Source organism: Talpa occidentalis, unplaced genomic scaffold (assembly GCF_014898055.3).
Source record: "Talpa occidentalis isolate TD23 unplaced genomic scaffold, MPIMG_talOcc4v2.1 talOcc4.16, whole genome shotgun sequence".
NCBI classification, from domain to species: Eukaryota; Metazoa; Chordata; class Mammalia; order Eulipotyphla; family Talpidae; genus Talpa; species Talpa occidentalis.
Window position 1 is genome coordinate 65,507,695 of NW_023601653.1, and position 25,069 is coordinate 65,532,763.

Here is a 25,069-nt window from a genome sequence, read left to right on the forward strand (position 1 = left end):
ACCTCTAAAAGTTACCTCTACCAAGTAATCTCTACCAAGAATCTCAGAATGTAAGCTAATTAGAAACATTTAAACATGTAATAAAGTAATGATAGGGCTGATATCATATTATTTTGGGTTAATCCAATGAAAGAGGCTTACTTGAGAGAAATGGTACACCAATATGTAGAAAAGAAGCAATGTGAAATTGGTTGTATATATTTGATTGATGCCAAAGATTACCAGCTAGCATTTCTTTGGCATCATGCTGTCTCAGAATATCTTTCATTGTTAGTGGGTTTTGCTATACTTCCCTTATATGATAGCATTTTTACAAAATGGTTCTACAGAATACACAGTGCAAGAAAGTCATTCATTATGAATGACAATGAAACTTCTCTCTGGAAACTTTCTGCAGCTCCTTCCAAGGAAATGAACTTCCTGAAGGAACCCACTTTACTAAAACTTGATTTTAGAGTTTTGCCCTTCTGAATTGTGAGAGAGTAAATTTAGTTAGCTTCAAACCCCTCCAGACTGCAGTAATTTGTAATGCCAAGTATAGAAAAGTGAGGCAAACTGTACTGCTGGTGTTCTGAGAAGAGGGCAGATTTGAGAAAATCTCACCATGTCTTTATATTTTAGAGTCAAATCAATCATATAAAAAAACAATATGACAGCTCACATATGTACTCAGATATTAGGTATGATTTTTTTTTATTCAATTGCTACTTCATAAATTGCAGAATGGGGTTGATACATCAGTCATAAACCTGATACAAAATCTAAATGATATGAGTGATATTTAGCTTTGCACAGTGACTCTTTATATTCTTCTTCCAATTGTTTCATTCAATTGTTTCTTCCTTATTGATTTATTATGGATGCATTTGTCATGAAATCTGCCATTAATTCATATGCAAATAATATATACACATGAGTGTGTATATATATGTGTGTGTGTGCATATATATGTTTGTGTATATATGTGTGTGTGTGTATATGTATGTGTATATATATAAGAAAAAAAGAATAGCTTCCTCCATTGGACTAAATTTTCAAAAGTTGGAGACTTACTTGCTCAGGGTAAGAACTGTACCATCGAGCCACTCCCATTTCAGTTGTCTGCTGTTGTAGTATAAACTGACTGAGAACTTTTCATTCTGCATGTCACATTGCATCTTTGAAAATTTAAAGACAAAATGCTGCAGGGGGAGGAAAATAAGTCAGTAAGTAGAACTTTTCCTGAAAGAGGACTATAATGACATAAATTAAATATGTTTAATTTATAAACATCCCTGCAGAGTCCGTTTGACTATATGGTAAGAATTAGGAGTCGGGGGGGGCCTCCCCTGGTGGAGCAGCGGTTGAAGACTGGGCTGTGAAGCTGCCGGCAGTCTCTGCAGCGCCGGTTAGATCCCCAGCCACCGGCGAGGGTCCCACATGGCACGACAGACCACTCCTGCCATGCCCGCTGCTCCCCTCAGCAGTGTGTTTCGTCACTCTGCCTCTTCTGTTCCCTGCTCTGGTGAATTCTCTCACCCTCCCGCATTTCTGACTGTACCTAGTACTTGTATAAACAAACAAACAAACAAACAAATAAATAAATATTAAAAAAAAAAAGAATTAGGAGGGATTAACTGTGGATTCTTTAGCCAGAGGCTTGGTCACAAGCTGATTACGCTTATTTATTGAACATTTTTTTTTTTTAAGTTTGTATTATATAATAGTAATTATCATAGGTTAAGTATTTTAAAGGTGATCAAAAAATCTTAAAGCTGTAGTCACATTTCTTAGTCATTGAAAACTGTAATTAGTTAACCAATGTAATAAGCAGTTACACCTGCCACACATTTGGAACTATAGGATCAAAGTAGAATGAACAAGTCTTGGTGAATCAAAACCATTTTCAAAAGAAATTGTCTAACAAGTTAAAATCTTAAAATAAAGATGCATTAACAAAGAGAAAGTCTGATGAAGGCCCTGGGGGACCTAAAAGATGGCACAGGATGATTAAAAAAAAAAATTGAAAGTCAGGGAAGTAAGAAGGGGAATATAATAAATTTATAAATACAGCTGGGACCATGGCAGGATTCCCTAAAATAGTGTTGTGGGAAGTCCTTAATCACAGAGGTGACCAGAGAAAGAAGTAGGATGAGAATATAAATGAAATATTATCATGATATCTCTACTTCTCCTGAGTGCTGACAAAGCAATCCAAATGTTACTTTAGTGGACATAAAAATTAGTCAAATAGTAAAGATTCATTTGCTTGCTGCATAGAAAGTGTTTATAAGAATGTAACATGAGTGATTGCTGTCTTTCTTAATATTTTCTGATACTAAAAATGACATATGAAAGAAAATCTTATATTTACCATCTCCTCATCAGTATTCACTTTAAGGAAACTTGATTTTAAACCCTTGCAATAGCTCTGACATTTGTTCCAAGCAAGAGATGATCTTGCAAAATAGTAGCAGTTTTCTCCATACTGATGCCAGCCCATTGGACAAGAACGGGATTTACAGTCTATTAAAACAACGGAATATAATCGAATACCTTCCATCAGTGCAAATCACATCAGGTAAACTTGCATGATATCTGAGATCTACAAATAAAATATCTTTGAGTTTTACATTAGACACTGTATATATTGTAATTTAGTATTTGATTTCACTTTACTTAATTCACCTTTACAAAAACATTTTGGTTTTCAAAATTCATAAGAAACATAATGGGAACCCATGTCTTAAAATTACAGAATTAATAATGTACATATTGGATATGTCACAGTTGAAACTGTTTATGCAATGTTTTTTGTGCTCTAAGAAAAAAGAAACATTCATACACATTCCTATTTTTAAGTTTCAAAATTATATGAGAAATACATAGCTAAAATCAAGAATAGATATCCACTCTCTAAAATCCTGATGTCTTTTCAAAATAACTCATTCAATCTTCGGTCACCGGACACCATATGCTAGTCATCATTCTGAGTGTGTGACAATGTATACATTTGACTACATGAAAAATACATTTTGACATACAAATAGATTTGACTCATACAGTCATTCAATTATATGTCTAATGCAAATAGTTGATACAAAGTTAATTTTCTTCTCTCTTCTGAAAATAACATTGTAACACAAGACTATTCTAAAATTACCTGTTTTACTTGTTTCTGTGTTGTAAGAGATATTTCCTGGGTATTCTTCTACTTGAACTAATTTTGGAGTCCCTAAAGAATTTTCAGAAAGGTCAGATTTTTTTTATTATTATTTCCTACTTAAAAAAAAAATCACTGATACAACCTTGGTTTCCAATACTGAAGATGATTAAGAAATATAGGATCAGATACTAGAGAAAAGCAATTGGACATTTATATATTCATTATAATGGAGTTATAAACAAAAAAAGTCAAATTATAATACAAGTAAACAACTTTTTTATAGCAATTGAACACAGAAAGCAATTTAATTGGAAAAGACTGTGAGAATATCTTTATAGTCAGAAATACTTATAAACTTATTCTTATAAAGGAAACATGAGAATAAATTGTAAGGTCTGTATTGCATGAGTTCCATCCGCAGTCAGGAACTAAACATATACGGCACAGCAGACTTCTCCTGTCTGGTCCTCTGCTCCCTTCCCAGTGTATTTCATGAAATCTGCCTGTTCTACTCCCCACTCTGTCTCTGGTGAATCCTCTCAGCCCCTCACCTCTGGCCAACACCCCAGTTCTTCTATTTGCAAAAAAATAAAAAAAAAACACATTAAATAAATTATCTTCATCTATGGGAATAGTATTATATTTGTACCAGAAATTGAACTAATCAAATCTGTGTTATCTTTCTAATATTTCACTCTGTAAGTAGTGCAAAAGATTTCTATTTTACACTGTGACTTACACATTGTAACAAAGTATCCTAAAGACATTATAAGCCCCAGGCAAATGATCCCCAGAGTCACTGCAATGATTTTCCATGAACAAGATGGAGCAGGAAGACCTACAGAAAGAGAAAATAAGCCTGTGACAACAGCAGAGCTTTGTGGACTCTGTATGTCAAGGAGCTAGTAGGGTTGTTTCTGATGAACTAGGAAGCTGTCAAAGAGGATTGTCATGAGGTTTAAGTTCAATAGGTGACTCCTGGAATTCTGCTGCTACAGACATGGATAAGGAAAGGTGTGGAGTGGAAAGGTGCATAGGTAAAGAAAGGAGACCAGACAAGAATCTACTGTAATAATACAAATGAGAATTTGGCAGCTTGGTTCATGTGCTGGAGACGTGCAGAATCTGATGAAATCCTGCTATTTTAAGTAAAAGCTGTCAGGATTTGCTGATGTAGATTTGAGCCAATAGCTCAAGGATGTTTAAGGTTTTGTTGGTGTTTGTAACTGAAAGCCTGATGTAACTAAGTAGGGGAAAGCATAAGGGAGTATTTAATGGGATAGCATCTGGAGTTTGGTTTGGGCTATTTACTTGAGATACCTGTTAACCTCCAAGAGGTCATTTGGGTTAGGATTTGAATTGAGTTAGTTTGGTATACAGGAAATATCCAAAATGGATATAAGTTTTGAAAAATTAACATGCAGATGATATTGGAAGTCAAAAAACTAGGTGACTCACTAGGTGATCCTGTGAAAATGAGAGAGAAGAGGGTAAATGCAATTCAAACTTGCTCCAACATTTAGAATAGAGAAAGTATACCTTTTATGTCACATGAAAGTAAGAGCTGAAGAATAAAGTTACATTTGATTAAAAGAAAAAACAAGAAAGTATATTGAAAGAACATACATTCATTAAATTCCATGTAGCAAAAGATTTGAAAAAATATGGTCAAATCTTATTTACATTAATTTGGTGGTATGATTTGTGTTTTATGCTTTTTTTTTCTTTTGATAACAGATTAGCATATTTGTTATAAAGTAATTTTGATAAGATAATATTTTTAAAGAGCTGCTGTACTTTTCTATGTTTTTTCTTTATATCTATGACACTATCACCATATACATGGAATAAATATTAGACTTGCCTTAAAACCTGATTCCTGTGTTATCAAAAGACAATGAACTAAAAATATTTGTGATGCTGTGGAGAGAAGGGGATTCTTGTACACAGTAGGGAAAGTGAAATGGAGCCATTATGGAACAGTATGGCGATTCTTCAAGAATATTCCACATGATCCAGTAATCCAGCATCAGGGTATTGATGTAAAGAAACAATAATACTAATGCAAAGTGATACATGTACCTTTTGTTTGTCAAATGTTATTTAAAATAACCAACAGTGGATACATCCTAAGTACTAGTAGACAGATTATTGATAAAAGCAGATTTGGTTTCATTACACAATGGAATACCATTCAGTTATAAACAAAGATGAAATTCTTAGTGAAATAAATAAGACAAAATTAGACAAATATCATTAATATTTCACTCTCAGTGGTACATAAAGAAGCAAAACAATCAGATGAACAAAATAAAATAAAAATAAACGTTTAGACCATAAAGTCATTTTAGTGGTTACCAAAAAAGTGTGGGAAGGGGAGTGTAGATCCAATGAAAGTGGTCAAGGGTGTAGTGAGAAAAGGACTCATACTTTTAGTGGTGAAATTATCGTAGCATATAGATGTTGATTTACAACCATGTGCACTTGAAACCTACATAATGCTATTAACCAATGTTATCTCAATGGAAAAATGTAAAGACACAAAAAACATCGATTTAATGCTTATAAGAAGGAATATAAGTTTAAACCTGCCTTCAAAAGTGTATATTTCCTCATTTAGTAAAGTATAGACATTTGAATTATGTGTAAGTGTGTGTATGCATGTATGTGTAAGCATGATAGTGCATACTTTTATATATCTTAATGGCAATTTGATATAAAAATTATACAAAGCACACATACTTTGATGACTGAAATTTGATGGGCCCTTTCTTTGAAGTCTTTCCAGGTTCTGCCTTTTGTGAGGTTGAGCTATGTCTTCCATATTAAAATAAACTGCTTCCGTCATACTAAACTGCATATATAAGATAAAAAGCAACAGAAAAATATATTTCAGTTCATGTATGTTGTGAAATCATTAAATGAGATTGGTGTTGAAGAAAATGGTCAATACAAGCAATTCTCAGCCTCCATGCTTTATTCAAACTCATCTCATATTCTATAGTTTCCTTCTATTTTTGCTCATTATAAATTTTGTTTATTTGCTATATAGATCATTTTTAACATCCTTAATAGAACTAGATCATTCCATAGCAATTTCTTCTTTCAGTTTCTCACACTCTGTCCTCATTCTATCAATCATCTCCTCTTTTCTTGCTGTTATCAAAGTCACCCCATTGGCTTATGGGGTCCTTGATATGTCACCATTTTCATTGTTACTGCCATAAATTTGTGTACAATTTCTTTGTGTCATTAAAACAAGTTACATTTATTGTCAAAAAGTACTGTTTTGAGTCCTAAACTGTAGCTCAAAAGGAATTTGGAAAAAAAATTCAAAGTAAAATATTTTAGAAAATTTGAAAGGAATCCATGAGAGATGTTTTCACTCTTACTGAAGATGAGACTCAAGTTCTCATAATCAAAGAAACATCCCATGGGAAACTCAATTATTATTACCTCAAGTTGAATTATGTTTTTCCTCTTTTCTTTAATCCCATATTGCATAAAATTTCTAAATCCCTGAGTATCATAAAACATCATATCAAAGGATAACAGTGGTAATAATAATAAAATTACTGAAATTAAATATTTAAAATAACTTGCTTAAATTACTTGGTCACACCTTGTATTTCTCTTTTCTTCAGAACTTTATACCCTCTTTTCCTCTCTGTCCTCATTCCCCCATCTTCCACACATGTTTTTATCACTTTTTTTCTCCCAAATAACACAGAGACATATTGGTATATACATATACATCACTTGAAATCCAATATATATATTTATTATATGTATAAACATGTTGATATAACAATCTGCCTTTGAATATATAATTTCAGGTTTTTTTTTAAGCTAATAGCCCTTAAAATTCTAAAAGAAGCACATTTTAAAAATTAGAATAAGTATCTGGAAAATTATAAATACCTTTTTAGAAGAGAATTATCTGATCTTTTGTAGAGTACGTATATATATCTCCTCGGAGGAAGCAGATGTTAAGTCTTACTAAAGCAGTTGTAATTTAAAATTTGTGATGGTCCATGGTATGGATACAGAGTCCAGTAATGAAGATAAGAAAATAAAAAAATGCACAACCTAATGTTGCCTTTTACTCTCCCATGAGAAACTCTGACAGGTGAGCACAATGGTCAAGAATAAGAGAGCTCTGGATGCAACCACACAGGAAACTCTTCTACTGCTTCTCAATTTAGCTCTGCATCATCTCTAGATTGGGCCTTTCTTCAGTCTCACCTCAAGTTACACAAGATGCCTAGTATATTTGGACAAATGGTCAATTTTTTTGCTCAAATCTTGCATTGCCACCTATATTATTGAATGCCATTGACTGTTAAGAAAATAACTTCAGGTTTGTTTTTTTTTTAACATTTTCAATATACTTTATTACAGTCTCAATTAAAAAAAATTATTTATTTATGCATACAAGGACTGGGATACAGGCAGAGGCATGGGGGCTGAAAGGATTCACCAGAGAGAGTGGGGAGCAGAACAGGCAGATCTACTGAAATACACTGCTGAGGGGAGCAGTGGGCAAGGCAGGAGAGGCCTGCTGTGCCATGTGAGTTTCTCCCTGGCAAATCTGGGATCGAACTCATGCTGCACTGGCTGGCAGTAGCTTGATTGTGCTGTCTTTAACCCCTGCACCACCAGGGAGTCCCTACAGTCTCAATTTAATTATTATTCTGTATTTATTTTTGAGGTACTTTTGTCTCTTGTTTTACACTTTCAGTTGTAGAGTAGGTGCTTTTTTTTTTTCATCACTAGTGAATTTTCTCAGCCCCTTTGCATTTCTTGTTTGTGGATTATCCATCAAATCCCAAGAATCATTTCTATCAGTCATGTGAATGAAAGGAATCAACCAAACAACAAATTCTAAAATGTGAGTTATTCAAATTCATTTCAAATACAGTTTTTTCATTTTTTTTTTATTCTTTGGGTAATAAAAATATTCAAGCCTTGACAATTCTATGAATTCTAAAGAATTCTAATTCTATTAGCTTAGATTAATTTAAATTTGAATTAATTCTATACTTTCCTTCAGCTTTTTCCAATTTTATATAACTAATATGGGCTATTTCTTCATCACTGTAGGAAACTGAATACATTTCAAATTTACTTCATTAGGTCAATAAAAAAGTGACTATATAAATAAGTATATCAGAAAAGGAGGGAAATAACCCCTTTAAAATTATATATGTTAGAAAAATGTGTAAATATCAAAATGTCCATTATATGTATGATGCAGCAAAACATAAATAAAATTAGTTAAAATGAATTTCAAACAAGCATTTTTACCTCAGGCATTCTTCTATTGACTTATATTTAACAGTGAAAATAAATTTGAAACAGATATACCAGTATTTATAAATAATATTAAAATATTAATAACATAAATAATTTTACTGTTTCAGGAATTTCTCCTAAAGAGTTTTTTTTTTTTTAGCAACATTAAGAAACAATTTAAAAATGCATTGGAAAAAAATAAGTCTGTCAATCTTTATATATACTAATGAATGTTTATGCTATATGCAAACCAAATGTAATGCTGTTACCTAACGCCGGCCTCAGTTTCCCTCAGTCAATAAAAGGAAACTGATTTTGAGGAAAAGGAAAGCGGTTTTATTTGTCGACAAATGAGGAGGGCAGCAGACTCATGTCTGAAAAACCACCGTCCTCCTCTTTGGCAGTGGGCAGGGGTATTTATACAGGGGGAGATGGGTAGGGGTCTGCGAAGGGGAGGGGGAAGGGGTCCACACAGAGACAAGTGGGAGCCAGCTCAACAGGGAGATGGATGGGTGTCAGCTCATTCATCTTAAGGGAAGGGGAAGGTGTCAAGGCACAGAGACACAGAGACGGGGGTGATCACCAACTTGTTTTTCTTAGGGCAAGGGGGGAGGGTCTGCAGGGAAACCAGTGGGCACCAGCTTGTTTTTCTTCCCAAGGGGAGGGGAAGCTGCAACAAATGGGAAAGACAAGCCATCAATCCTGCCAATGCTAGATAAGGGGAATTGCAAGAAATGGGGAAAGACAAACTTGTTAACTGTATCAATGCCAGCAACTATTTATTAAAAATTGACAACATTTTAAGAAACTATATGGAATAATCACTAGGATATTTTCTTAGTGAAAAAATTCACAAAATACTTTTGTAGTTTTTTAAATGTGTTTTTTTTGAAAATGGAGCAGAAACTGCATATATACGTTAACTGCACAGAAAATTTTTAAAATGATAATCTGTGATTCTTTTTGGGGGGGTCAGGGAACTTGCAGAAAGGATTAAGAGTGAATATTACACTTTATCCTGCTATTGTTTAATCATTGAGAAAAACTATAAGGAAAAAGGGTATCTTCTGTGATCACCCCTCACCTCAAAGGTAAATTAAACAGAGATACCTGAACCCTTTAATCTTTCTTTTGTGCATCTTTCTCACTTTTTTTCTTTGGCAACAAATCCTTTTTCCCTTGCCCATTTCATTGCTATAGCCTCAGGGACCCACTTCACTGTAATGCTAATAATAACAGGCAGAGCCACAGTCTTGGATCTTAAGTGATAAGAGAGCAGCACTTAGTGAGGGTGGGCAAGAGGGCAGCCCAGTAAGGAGGCTGAGCTCATCTCCTCCAGGTACCCACAGCTAGGTAGTCACAGAACAAAGTGAATCACTTTGTAAGGGAAACTCAGATAAAAGCACATGCTAAGATTAGTAAAGTCCAGAGGAGGGGGACCTCACCTGCCTTAGAAAATGCCGAACTTGCAGCCCAGCCAGGTGGGCAAGGCAAGGCTCAGAGGCCCTGGGCATCCTGCAGTCTGCCTTGTGGAACTGGCAATCCCCTTGCAGGGTTAAGCTTAACCCACCTCAGCAAGGTCTGCATGGGTCAGGAAGCAGGTGGTCCACAGCAGGCTCTGCAGACCTCAGCATAGAGCTTGTTGGGCTCTAGGGAGGGTCCCAGAAGCAGTCTCTTAGATCCTGAGCCTTAGGGCAAGAGATAGCTTCTAGGATCAGAATAGAATAGGAAGGGCCCTGGAGGAATAGGAAGGATCCAGAGATAAGGGCAACAAATTCCAAAGGAACTAATCAAACACCCCAGCACTAGGGGCAACAAGATATTGTCCAACAAGGACAATAAAGAAAAAGGATGCTAAGATTAATGGGCTGGGACAGAGGCTTAATTCTGGGCACAGAGACTTTAAGGCAGAGTGAGTGAGACCACCCAGCACTAACCAATCACAAAGGAACTGATGGGGCTTTAGACTAATCAGGGAAAGAAGGTGCATATTCCCTGAGGCACAACTCACTGCAGCTTCCTTGCCCCTCCCTGCCCTGGTCCAGGAGCTGGGAGTCTCTCACTTTGTTTCTCACTTTGTTCCTTTTCTTCTTAATACATTTTTCCTTAAATCCATTTCTGCAAGCAATTTGCCGCTTTTCGGCTTTTCCCTTGCTTGCCTGAGCATCAGGTCTGCGCAGTTTCTGCTGCGGCTTCCGCTGCGGCTTCCTGAGACACCAGCCCTTGGTGGTCTAGTGAGGCTGGGACTGGACTCTGCCACAGCAGCCTGGGATCCTTTCCTGGCTGGGAGACTAGACCTGAAAACCTGACAGTATGGTATCAATATTTCTTTTTTTTTTTTTTTTTTAAGATTTATTTATTTATGAATACAAGAACTGGGGTACAGGCCATCGGGGCGAGGGGTGGTGAGAGGATTCACCAGAGACAGATTGTGGGACAGAACAGGAAGATAGACTGAAATACATTGCTGAGGGGAGAAGCAGATCAGTCAGGAGAGGTCTGCTGTGCCATGTGGGTGTCTCCACAACCAGGATTGAACTCTTGCTGCAGTGGCCGCGCAGCCTCATAGTGTGATGCTTAACCCCTTGCTCTACCAGGGAGGCCCCATCAATATTTCTTGAATTGCCTCTTCTTTTCTCTCTCTTTTTTTAACAGCTCATTTAACATCCACTTGAGTCCTTTAGTGCATTGCTGTGTTTGAGGTCACTGATTCAATATTCCATTTGCTCTTTTTGTTATAGGGCAGCCCCGATATTGAATGGGTTCCTAGCTGTGGGTCCTCACCCACGCGCTTAAAAGGGACTTATGAATACACCACTACAGACACACACAAAAGGTTAATAAAAGGTTTATTTACAAGGGAAAAGGAAATAAGGAAAATGTACAATTCAAGGAGAAAATAGGGAAATAAAGTCTTTAATGCGTCCTACCCAATGCGCCGACCTGGAAACCCAAAGTCACTCTCAGAGCTGGCCTAGCTCTGCAAGCTGGCAGAGAGCCAAAATCGGAACCCCCCTCAAAGCCCAAGTGTCTGGCTTTATACCAACTGGCTGCTTAACCCCCTCTCAGGTCCCAGCCACCTTCTCTTTGGTGATGATGGGATTTGGAGTTCCCAGCGTCTTTGGCTTTGGCCTGGGGTGGGGGTGGAGTCCACAAAGCCTGTATGGAATTAGCTTTAGGACATCCTTTTCCCCCTAACATTTTTACTTCCATAGATTTCTGAAGAGTGCTTGATTACAATTTGTTGAGCTTTTTACCTGCTGAATTTCTGCTCTTTTCTTATTTAAAACTTTAATTTCCACTTTCTGTTCATTAATCCTATTTCTGAGTTCATGTAATTATTTTTCTGAATTTTGTTGTATCTCTCTAGGTTTTTCACATTCTCTTGTATTACTTTGATTTGCCTTTCTGACTTTCCTTCTGTCTCTTTGAATTCTGAACTCTCTCCCATAGTGGGTACAATTTTACATTTTGGGGGGTCTGGGTGCTGGATAGTTGTTCCTACCTTGTGATGTCATACTCTGTTGAGATCCAATGTAACCATGTGTTATATTTATTTTGTCTGAGCACTGGTATTGTGGTGTTTTTATGGTTTTAAATATAATTTTTTAATGTCAGTAAATTCATATTATTGGGTTGCTCGAGTAGAAACTTCAACAAATGAAAAACTCAGTTTTTGGAAGAGTTTGTGCAGACTCGGTATTAGCTTATGCTTACAGTTTTGGTGGAATTCAGTGTGAAGAGAACTGGTCCTGGACTTTTGTTTTGGGGACAGCTTAGATTGCTGTTCCAATTTCCTCACTTAGAAAGACCTTGTGAAGTCTGGTTAAGACTTCTATTTCTTTTCTATTTAGTCTCAATTATACGATGCTAGGTATTTGTACATCTCTGTAGATTATTGAATTTGTTAGCATTTAAGTGTTCATAGTAATCTCTTACTACCCTCTGAATTTATGCCCTGTCTGCTGTCACTTCTCTTTCATTTCTAATCCTATTTATTTGAATGTTCTCCCTTATTTTCTCAGTGAGTTTAACTAGAATTTTCTCCATTTTCTTTATTTTTTCAAAGAATTACCTTTTGGTTTTATTAATAGCTTGGACTGCTTTTTTTTTTTTTGGATTTCTATTTTATTTATTTCTTCTCTAATTTTATTCCATTCTTCTACAGAGTTTTGTTTTATTTGTTCTTCTTTTTCTAGTTCCTCAAAATGATGGAAAGCATTATTTATTGGAGCTCTCTCTTGTTTCTTGATATGGGACTGCCTTGTTATATGCTTCCTTGTAGTATTGCTTGTGCTGTGCTACATAAGTTCTTGAAGTGTGGTCCTCATTGTCATTTGTCTTGAATATATTTTTTTTTTTTTATTTCCTAGTTAACCTAGTATTTTTTCAGTAGCTTGTTTTTCAGTCTCCACGTATTAGAGGTTCTCCCTAATCTCTTTTTGTAGTTTATTTCTAGTGTGATTCACTTATGGTCAGAGATATGCTTGAATGCTTTCAGTCTTCATGAATTTGTTGTTTGTCTCTTGATCCAGTATGTGGTCAGTCCTGGAGAATGCTGTCTCAGTAAATTAATTGTTAGAATACAGATTTGTGGTACATGGAATAACAGTTGCAAATGTGCAGTTGGAAAAGTCTGTGTTTCTCAGGAGGGTCAGTTTGATGGGAGCAGAAGGATGGAGAAGAGGACCATTAAGGACAAGAAGAACAGAGGCTAAATCCTGCAGGACTTCCCAAACTTTATTGATAATCTTAGTTTTCATTCTAAGTACAATCACTGTTTATGCATTTTTGTAAAAGACATGAAGATAAGGGTTAATAACATTTGTGGAGATAATTTTTAAAATGCCATGAGGAAAATAACTTATTTTCTACATAGTCAAAGAGGATATATTGGTGAAATTATTTTTTGAATTTTATTTGAAATTCAGAATACACCCCACAGAATTTCAAAACATAACAATTAGTTGTATTTTGTTTTAAGATTATACATTAAAATATTTAAGTCACAGAAAGCATGCAATAAAAATTGATTTAGTGTTTTAAATAAAATAAGGCAATATGAACTGGGCTAGGCTTCAATTTCTGGAATTAAGTAATGGTAAACAGGTTGATATTTAGTCTCAAAGAAAATAGAAAAAAAATGTTTTATAATACTGAAGAAGACATTATTAAATTGATAAGAAGGTTAAAATTGAGTAGAATTTCATAATTCATTGAAAATTGTAATCCTAAATAAAAGCCACCAGAGAAACAGACTTTCATTCTGAGAATTTATAATAAACTCAAGGAACTTTCGTTCTTGCTTTTCAGGTTGTCAGGAAGCACTGGGACATAAGATAAAGTGTATGGGCCACTTAACCTTATGAATCAACACAAATTATCTTCAAAAACTAGGGCACTCAGAGATTACAGCATTATATTGCAGAAACACAATTACAAATACAACCTGTAATTCAGGAAAGAGTAACAGAAACCACTACTAATGAAACAAATCAAAAGCAAAGCCCAAAATGCCTGCATGACATAAATATTATTTTGAGCTGAAACAATTAAATAGCAGCTTGAAGTCACCATCTGAAAGAGCTGTCTCCTGCCCCATGTTCATTGTGTCATTATTTACATAGCCAAGACATGAAAACTAAGTGCCCATTGACAGATGAAAGGATAAACAGAATGTGTTGTGTACATACACACACACACACATACACACACTAAAATACTATTCAGTCATGAAGGAGAGGGGAAAGTCTGTCATTTGTGGCAACATGGATGAACCTGGGGAGCCTTTTGCTGAGTGAAACAGTCTATCACAGAAAGCCCAATACTTCATCACCTCACTTATACATGCAGCCTAGAAATGTCTAAATCAGAGAACTGAAAATAGAATGGTGGTGTCAGGAGCTTGGGACTGAGGGAAATAGGATGCTTGTGAAAAGGTACAAACTAACAGTTATAAACAGTAGCAAATGGTAACTGAACTAATGGTTGTGTCAACTCACCTTATTGTGTGTATCATCTTGCATTATAAATGTATCATATCATGTCACATGCCTTAAATTTACACATCATTATATTTCTGTTATACTTCAATGTAATTATTGGTAGTTCATCCCTAAAATAAAACAAAACAGCAGCAAACACAAGGAATGGTCTTTCTACCTCATTTTTCTGACTAAACGCAGGATAGAAATTCTTTTACTGAAACAGATTCTTATCAACCCAGAGATGGCACCAGAGGACTCTACAAACAAGCTGTACTCTGTTAATTTCCTTACATATTAACTTCCCACAATGCAGCCCCCTTGGAAACTTAGAATTGTTAATATTCTATCATTTTTCTACAAAATATTTTTGTTTGAGAAGCTTTACAATAAGCTGCACTTCTTGGTTGCTATTTTGACTTAGTCTGCATTATTTTTTCTCTTGTTATTCTTAGTGTTAAAGACCCCCGCCTGAAAACACTTGATAGGTAGAGGTAAAATTTTGCCTCCCCTGCACTAGTTTTAACTTCTGACAAGTTGGAGTAGAAAATAAGAATCTCCACTGGGACCTGGTATCACAAATCAGTGCTCACTAAAACACACCCTCAGTCAGCAAAAGGACAATGTCAGATGTATCATGTTCAACATTTATTTCAAATTGTTTGAGTAACAACAGTTTGCCTGTTATAAATATTGAAAAAAATTAACTTCAGTCACTTTGAAAAGAATGTTGACTAATAACTTTCCAAATTTTGTGAACACAAAGACATGTGACTAAATTGAGACAGGGATGTCATAAAGACAATGTCAAAGTTTCAGAGTTTTTAGACTCTGTGTTTTCTGTGCGCTTCTTTCTCCTCCACGAGTATATCATACTATTTCCCTCCAACTCTGGAATCCAGCTCCCCTAGTCTACATTTCAACACAAGGCTTTTCCACATGTAGCATGTTTTTCTCTCCCGATTAATCTTACTTCTGGATCCTGGCTGACATTTGTTAACAAAATTATACATTTCCAAAACTCTCCATAAATATTACTTCAGTAACTTTTCCACCTGCATTAACTCTTTGTTATAATTAATCTCTGAACTCTCCAAATCTTATTTTAAACCATTTTTCCCATTTCTCATATATGTAATTTTTTTTGAGATTCATTTGTTCAGGCTTTTTTATCTTCTAACTCTGAGGGTTCATTCTCCCACAGCTGACTTAATGAGACAGAAGAGACTGGTGTTGCACAGAGACATCAACATAGTAGGAAACTATAACAGAATTTATTTTGAAAGTACTAAAAATTTGACCACCTTAAGCAGAATTTACTAATAGCATTGTCCCAGTATTAAAGGATTTTATTCAAAATTCCATTTTGTAATGTCCTTACATTCTTAATTTCCTTTGTGTCATTTCTTTGGTTATTGAATGGTATCTATTGCATTTATAGTTTTAGATATTATAATAAATGACACCTAATATTAGCTATATAAATATCTGGTGCTGTTGAAGTTCTAACATATGAAAGTCTCAAATATTTGTTTTCTTTTCACAGTATTTTATTTAATCTGAATATGTTGTCTTCTTACAGATACAATAGCCCGCAGTTTGGCAATTTTCAGCAACTGTCTTATCATATTTTATATGCATGCATTTATCATTAGCATTTTCATATCCTAGAATTAGAGACCTAGAAGAGAAAACATTGTCCATTAAAAGATTAATTTGCTTTATATATCAATTTTATTTTAAGATCAGTACTATTTTGATATACTTCCATAGAAAAGGGAATGTTATTTTCCTAAGTCTCTGGTAAGACAAATAATGAGTCTACTCAAATGTTATACAAAAGTTAATATTAAATCTGAAAATGGGAAGTAACATGCTTAAAAGTTTGGCTGTAAACTCTGTACCCACGTGCAACTTCAGAGTGGCTTCCATTTTCACTGGGGTTTACAGTTTCCCTTTATACAACAGCGTTTAGATACTGTAGGGTAAATGGTTTTTCAGGCTTTTCTGCCCTCCCACCATTAGGATTGCCTTGCCTGATGGGGCACCTGCAGTTGTTACATTGTTGCAAATTATCGTTTATTTCTGTGGGCCATGGGAGGGAGGAGTATTGAGACAGTTACTGAGAAGAGAAGCAGCAGTAGAGGTAGGAGAGAGAAGGGGGAAAGAAGGCCAGAGAAGCCCAGAGTGAAGTCTTTCCAGGGGCTTGGAGGCCTTCCGGCCCCCTGGCCCCCTGGCTCCCCTCCCCCCGCCCCCAACCTCTGCATGCCTGTACCTGGTTGCTGCAAAGCTTGTAAAGTTCAATAAAAGTCTGAGAAAGCCACGGAGGGCTCCAGGATTCTTCTTTTACCCGTTTGCTGTATCAGAAAACCTGCACTGTGCCTATCCTGCCCCTACAGGTGCACACACTCCACTGCTTAACTACAGTGTGTGAACAAAATTATCGCTGTCAGCACTAACATTGGAAATATTTAGCTTATTCCTTTGAGAGGAAAGATCAGAATCCTCATAAAAATGAGTCAAGCATTTAAAGATGAAACCTTTGAATACATTAATGAGAGTCAAAGGAATTCAGGAAAAGTCTCAGGAACTATGCACTCTAGGTCTTGAAGCGGGTCACGTGATCACTATGTGAAAGTGCAGCAATTTGAAATAAAAATGTAATCTCTTAAAAATGCTAGGTAACTCTGTAGTCTCATTTGAACACAGGACATATGTTAGGAAATCAAGTCTGTTAAGTGTGGGCACAGTGGAAGGACGTTAGCCTGTTTTCTTCATAAGATTTCATAGTAACAATCATATGTTTTAATTAGATTCATGCATTTCATGATTTTTTTTTCCTTTACTGTAAAGATGTGCAGAGAAGGAATAAAGATAAAAGACAACATTATTGAGTTGTTGGGAGTACTGGACACTTTCCTCATCCTGAAACTCATTCAATGTATTTGATTGCATTCTCCCTATGAAGTAGATTCCCTTATTTACCTTATTTTTACAGATGATGCTACAAAAACTGAACTCAAAACGTTTGACTAACAAGACTAGTATGCCAGTAACAGCAATTTAGCCTCAGAGCTGTACTTAGAATGGTAAGTCTCATGAGTTTTACAAACATTTTTTATCATATATTTGACATTTAATATGTATGAAATGCTTATGATTCTATGCCTTGGTCAACACATTAGTCTGTTGAGGGCCTCCCCTGGTGGCACAGCGGTTGAGCGCTGGGCTGCAAAGCTGCAGCACTGGCCTGATCCCCAGGCGCCGGCCAGGGTCCCACATGGCGCGCAGACCTCTCCTGCAGTGCCCGCTGCTCCCCTCAGCAGTGTATTTCGTCAATCTGCCTGTTCTGTTCCCTGCTCTGGCTCTGGTGAATTCTGTCACCCTCCCGCGCTTCTGACTGTACCCAGTGCTTATATCAATAAATCAATCAATCTTAAAAAAAAAATTGTCTATTGAGTTGTATGCAGGGGATTTTAAACTGTTCTAGAGGATTTCATGGAATACTTTTTTTTTGATATGTATACATTTATATGAGCAGGTGTTTGAAATAAATGTTTAATTACGAAGGTAGATTGGAAGGTATGTTCTGGAAGAAGATCAAAGAACTTAATAAATTTCTGATTTTCAAAATTGATTGTTTCCTTTTGCACTATATAAATATCACTACATTTCATAATCTGTTCACTAAGTAATGGAGTACAATAGAGTGAATATATGCGCACCCTATACAGAGATCCTTGTTCTATGATGATTTAGGGTGATTGTGTGATTTCATTACTGCACCCATAATCTGATAGGATGATAAGCTGAATATGTAATTAATTGTAGATAATTGATGTCACTCTCCTATGAAAACATTATAGGAAAATTCGGAGTTTTCCAAACTTATTAGTAGGAGAACTTTATTGTTGATATTTGAACCTTTCTTTTGAACCAATTTTATTTGTACCAGTTTTATTACTGGTCATTAGCAGTTTCTTCTCCTCACCTGTCCATTCAATTATTTGTAGTTTGATTTTAATATGTATGAGATGTTTATGATTCTATGCCTCCTTCGTCAAAATATTTGTCTATTGAGTTATATGCAGGGAATTTTAAACTGTACTAGAGGATTTCATGGAATACTGTTTTTTTATAATGTATTTTATACCCTCCAGTTCTAAATAGCCTAATGAAATCATTATTTGGGGCCTAAAAATTTCTTTCTGATAAAGTATGAAATCTGTTTATAGTAACCCCTAACAGTAATCTCTGCCTAGAACTCAGAATGTGACCTAATTTGAAATAGTTTGTAATACATGTAATTAAAGTAAGGATAGGGCTGATATCATATTATATTAGGTTAAGTCCCATGAAAGATTCTTATTCAAGAAAAATTGTACACAAATATGCAGAAAAGAAACAATGTGAAATGGGTGGTATATATTTAAATGATGCCAAAGATGACCATTTAGCATTTCTTTTTTTAAAGAGTTATTTATTTATGCATACAAGAGCTGGGGTACAGACCAGAGATGGGGGGGGTGAGAGGATCCACCAGAAACAGAATGGGGAACAGAACAGGCAGACTGACTGAAATACACTGCTGAGGGGAGCAGCTGGCAAGACTGGAGAGGTCTGCCTCGCCATGTGGGTTTCTCCCTGGCCGTCCGGGGATCGAACTCATGTTGTAGTGGCTGCGGATTGCTTTATAGTATGGTGCTTAACACCTTGCGCCACCAGTGAGGCCCTAAATCTAACATTTCTTTGGCATTATGCTGTCTAAGAATATCATTCATTGTCAGTGGGTTTTGCTACATTTCCTTTATATTATAGCATTTTGATAAAATGACTCTACAGAATACATAGTACAAGAAATTCATTCATTGTGAATAACAATGAAACTTCTCTCTGGAAAATTTCTGTAGCTCCTTCAAAGGAAATGAACTTCCGGAAGGAACCAACTGTACCAAACCTTAATTTTAGACATCTTCCTTTCTGAATTGTGAGAGAGTAAATTCAGTTAGCTTAAAGCCCCCCCAGACTGCAGTAATTTGTGATGCCAAGTCCAGAAAAGCTAGGCAAATTGCACTATAGGTGTCCTAGAGAAGGAGAGGGCAGGTTTGAGAAAATCTCACATGCCTGCATGTCTTAGAGTCAAACCAATCATGTACAAAAGCAATATGTGAGCTCTCAAATGTACCCAGATATTAGGTGCAATTTTCTATTCAATTGCTACTTCATAGATTGCAGAATGGTGATACATCAGTCATAAACCTGATACAAAACACAAATGATATGAATGATATTTAGCTTTGTTTCCATCTAATTATTTCTTCCTTGTTTATTTATTATGGATGCATTTGTCATGAAATCTGTCATTAGTTCATATGCAAAGAATATATACACATGTGTGTATATATATGTGCATGTGTGTATATATGTGTATGTGTGTATATATATCTGAAAATATATGAAAATACATATGAAATATATGTATATGAATATATATGTTTATGTATGAAATAATAACTTCCTGGACTGGACTAAATTTTCCAAAGTTAGAGACTTACTTGTTCAGGGTAAGATCTGTACCATCGAGCCACACCCATTTCATTTGTCTGCTTTTGTAGTATAAACTGATTGAAAACTTTTCATTCTGCATGTCACATTGCATCTTTGAAAATTTAAAGACAAAATCCTACAGGGGGAGGAAAATAAGTCAGTAAGTAGAACTTTTCCTGAAAGAGGACTACAATGACTTAAAATTAAATATATTTAATTTACAAACATTCCTGCAGAGTCCATTTGACTATATGGTAAGAATCAGGAGGGATTAACTGTAGATTCTTTAGCCTGAGGCTTGGTCTCAAGCTGATTTCTCTCATTTATCAAACAATTATTTTTAAAATTTGTATTATATAGTAGTCATTATCATAAGTTATGGTTATAAAGGTGATAAAAAATCCCTATAGCTATAATCACATTTACTAGTCATTGAAACCTGTAATTAGTTAGCCAATATAATAAGCAGTTACACCTGCCGCACATTTGGAGCTATAGGACCAAAGTAGAATGAACAAGTCTTGGTGAATCAAAGAGAAAGTTTGTTGGGGTGGGCGGAGGACCTAAAATGTGGCACAGGAAGATGGAAAAAAAAAAACAAAAACAATTTGAGAGTCAAGGATATAAGAAGGGGAATATGATGAATTTATAGGATCCCCCCACCCCATACAGCTGGGACCATGGCAGGCTTCCCTAAAATAGTGTTGTGGGAAGTCCTTAATCACAGAGGTGACCAGAGAAAGAAGTAGGATCAGAATATAAATGAAATATTATCATGATATCTCTACTTCTGAGTGCTGACAAAGCAATCCAAATGTTACTTTAGTGGACACAAAAATTAGTCAAATAGTAAAGATTCCCTTGCTTGCAGCATAAAAAGTGTTTAGAAGAATGTAACATGAGTGATTGCTGTCTTTCTTAATATTTTCTGATACTAAAAATGACATATTTTCTGATACTAAAAATGACAAATGAAAGAAAATCATTTATTTACCATCTCTTTATCAGTATTCACTTTAAGGAAACTTGAATTTAAACCCTTGCAATAGCTCTGACATTTGTTCCAAGCAAGAGATGATCTTGCAAAATAGTAGCAGTTTTCTCCATACTGATGCCAGCCCGTTTCACAAGTAAGGTATTTACAATCTATTAAAACAATGGGAGATAATTGAATAACTTCCTTCAGTGCAAATCACATCAGGTAAACTTACATAACATCTGAGATCTACAAATAAAATATCTTTGACTTTTACATTACAGACTGTATACATTGCAGACTGTATACATTTTAGTGTTTGATTTCACTTTATTTAATTCACCTTTATGAAAACATTTTGGTTTTCAATTCATAAGAAACAAAATGGGAGCCACTGTTTTAAAATCACAGAATTAATAACATGCATATTGGATATGTCACAGTAGAAATTGTTGATTTAATGTTCTTTGTGCTCTAAGAAAAAAGGAATATTCACACACATTACTATTGTAAAGTTTCAAAAATTATGAGAAATATAATAGCTAAAATCATGAATAGATATTCACTTAATACAAACTCATGATGACTTTTCATAATAACTCTTTCAATCTTTGGTCACCATAAGCTAATTTCATAATTTCTGAGTATGTGACAATGTATATATTTGACTACATGAAAAATACATTCTGACATTCATACATGTATTCAGTTATATGTATAAAGAAAATAGTTGATAGGAAGTTAATTTTCTTCTCTCTTCTGAAAATAAAATTATAACACAAGACTCTTCCAAAATTACCTGTTTTACTTGCTTCTGTGCTGTAAGAGATATTTCCTGGGTATTCTACTTTATCTGATTTTGGACTCCCTAAAGAAATTTCAGAAAGCTCAGAGATCATTTTTTTATTATTATATCCTATTTTTTAAAAATCATTGATATAACATTGGTTTCCAATACTGAAGATGATTAAGAAATATAGGATCAGATCCTAGAGAAAAGCAATTGGACACTTATGTATTCAATATAACGGAGTTATAAATAAAAAAATATACAAGTATAACAACTTGACATAGCAATTGGTCACAAAAGGAATTTTTATTTTGAATAGACTGTGAGAAAATTTTTATAAGCAGAAATATTTTTAAACTTATTCTCATAAATGAAACATAAGAATAAATCATCAGGTAGTAAGTAAGTGACATGCTATGCTTCAAAATGGCTACCAGTTCAATATGCCTATAAGAAATCATCGTCATCTATACTCCACAGAAAAGCTAATTCAACTCATCAATCAGTTCAGTAAAGTGGCAGGATACAAAATCAACACGCAAAAGTCAGTAGCCTTCCTATACACAAACAATAAATCTGAAGAAGAAGAAATCAAAAAGACCATCCCTTTTGTTATTGAAACAAAAAAAATCAAATATTTGGGAATAAATCTAACAAAAGAGGTAAAGGACCTATACAAAGAAAACTATAAAACACTGTTAAAAGAAATAGAAGAAGACACAAAGAAATGGAGAGACATCCCCTGCTCATGGATTGGAAGAATAAACATTATTAAAATGGCCATCCTACCAAAAGCAATATACAGATTCAATGCTATTCCAATCAAAATTTCAATGTCATTCTTCAAAGAAATAGAACAATTATTGATGAAATTCATATGGAATCACCAAAAACCCCGAATAGCCAAAGCTCTCCTGAAAAAAAAAAAGAAGGGAATGGAGGCATCAGACTCCCAGACTTCAAACTATACTACAAAGCCATAATCATCAAAACTGCATGGTATTGGAACAAGAACAGACATACAGACCAATGGAATCGAATAGAAAATCCAGAAATAAACCCACAGATTTATGGTCAACTAATCTTTGACAAAGGAGCAAAGAATATGCATTGGAGCAAAGAAAGTTTGTTCAATAAATGGTGCTGGGAAAACTGGGTCGCTACATGCAAAAGAATGAAGCTTGACCACCACCTCACACCATACACAAAAATCAACTCAAAATGGATTAAAGAACTAGACATAAGACCTGAAACCATAAAATATATAGAAGGAAATATAGGCGAAACACTACGTGATATGCACATCAAAGACATCTTTACAGACACATCACCCAAAGCAGTGATAGTGAAGGCAAAGATAAACAGCTGGGACTACATCAAATTAAAGAGCTTTTGCACAGCAAAAGAGACAATAACAAAAACAAAGAGAAACCCCACCAACTGGGAGAACATTTTTGCACCCAACACTAATGATAAAGGACTGATCACAAAAATCTGCAAAGAGCTGATGAGACTCAGCAACAACAAAGAAAATAATCCAGTCAAAAAATGGGCAGAAGAGCTAAAAAGAAACTTCTCTGAAGAGGAAATGCAAATGGCCAACAGACATATGAAAAAATGTTCAACATCACTTGTAATCAGGGAAATGCAAATCAAAACTCCATGAGATACCATCTCACACCAGTGAGAATGGCACATATTAAAAAAACTAGCAACAACAAATGTTGGCGAGGATGTGGAGAAAAAGGAACTCTTGTGCACTGTTGGTGGGAGTGCAAACTGGTCCAACCACTATGGAGAGCTGTGTGGAGATTTCTGGACCTACTAAACATAGAGCTTCCATATGATCCAGCAATTCCACTCCTAGGTATTTACCCAAAGGACACAGAAACATCAATTCCAAAGAGCACCTGCACTCCTATGTTTATAGCAGCACTGTTTACAATAGCTAAGCTTTGGAAACAACCCAAATGCCCAAAAATAGATGACTGGATCAAGAAGATGTGGTACATATACACCATGGAATATTACTCAGCATTCAAAAAGATAAACACATGCAATTTGCAGCAACATGGATGGCACTGGAAGGGATCATGCTCAGTGAAATAAGCCAAAAAGAAAAAGAAAAATACCGGATGGTCTCACTCATAGCAGGAATCTAGAAAACTTAAATAAGGGACCAGGAAAATGAATATAAGAAAGTGAAAATCAAAATCAACAAAAAACTATGAACCAGAGACACTTTTTGGGGGGCGGGGGGAAAGGATTGGGGTCAGAATTGGGCGTTTGCAATTGTATGGGGGAATATAAAAATAAAATTTAATATTTAAAAAAAAAAAAATAAAGTATGTGAAAATGTTGGCTCTTTATTAAAGGAGTTAGAATGAGTATAAAAGGAATTGAACTTTATATACTATCTGAGGAATTACAAATAAGAAATATGGGTAACAAACTGGTTCACTGCCAAAGAAAAAAGAAAAATGTCATTTACTAGAAATACAGGTTCTATTTTACTTTTTCTATTGACCATTCAAACATCCATTAGATAGAATAATCTGATTTCCACCCCCATAGATTATCTGGTGACAGTATTCTCTCAAGGTAAAACTGAAGCAGCATCGTCAATCATAATATTCCTTCATTTTTCACCCCACCCTTAGCAGAGCCTTTAACAGTTTATCTTGAGTAGGTCAGCAACAAGATCATGAAAAATTTCATTGACTGGTAGTCTGAGTTACCCTCAGTGGACTTGCATGAAATCAAGAACAAAGTAAATATGTCGGGGGTAGGGGGACAAGAGAGAGAGAGGGAGAAATAGAGGGAGAGAGAGAGAAAGATCTCCTAAATGAAAAAAAGAATAACCATATACAGAAATACTGTGCAGAAGAGGAGGTAGGAAAAAAAAAAAAAAAAAAAAAAAAAAGAAATCATCGTCATCTATAGGAACAGTATTTTACTTATTTCAGGAATTGAACTAATCAAATATATATATATATTTTTTTTTCTAAATATTTCACTTCATAAGCAGTACAAAAGAAGATTTCTATTTCACCCTGTGACTTACACTGTGTAACAAAGTATCCTAAAGATGAAATAAGCCCCAGGCAAATGATCCCCAGAGTAACTGCAATGATTTTCCATGAAGAAGATAGAGCAGGAAGACCTACAGAAACAGAAAATAAGCCTGTGACAACAGTACAACTTTGTGGATTCTGCATGTCAATGGAGAGCTTAACTTTTCTCTGATGAACTAGGAAGCTGTCTAAGAGAGGATTGCCATGAGGTTTAAGTATAGGCGACCCCTGGGCACTCTGCAGAGATGGATGAGGAAA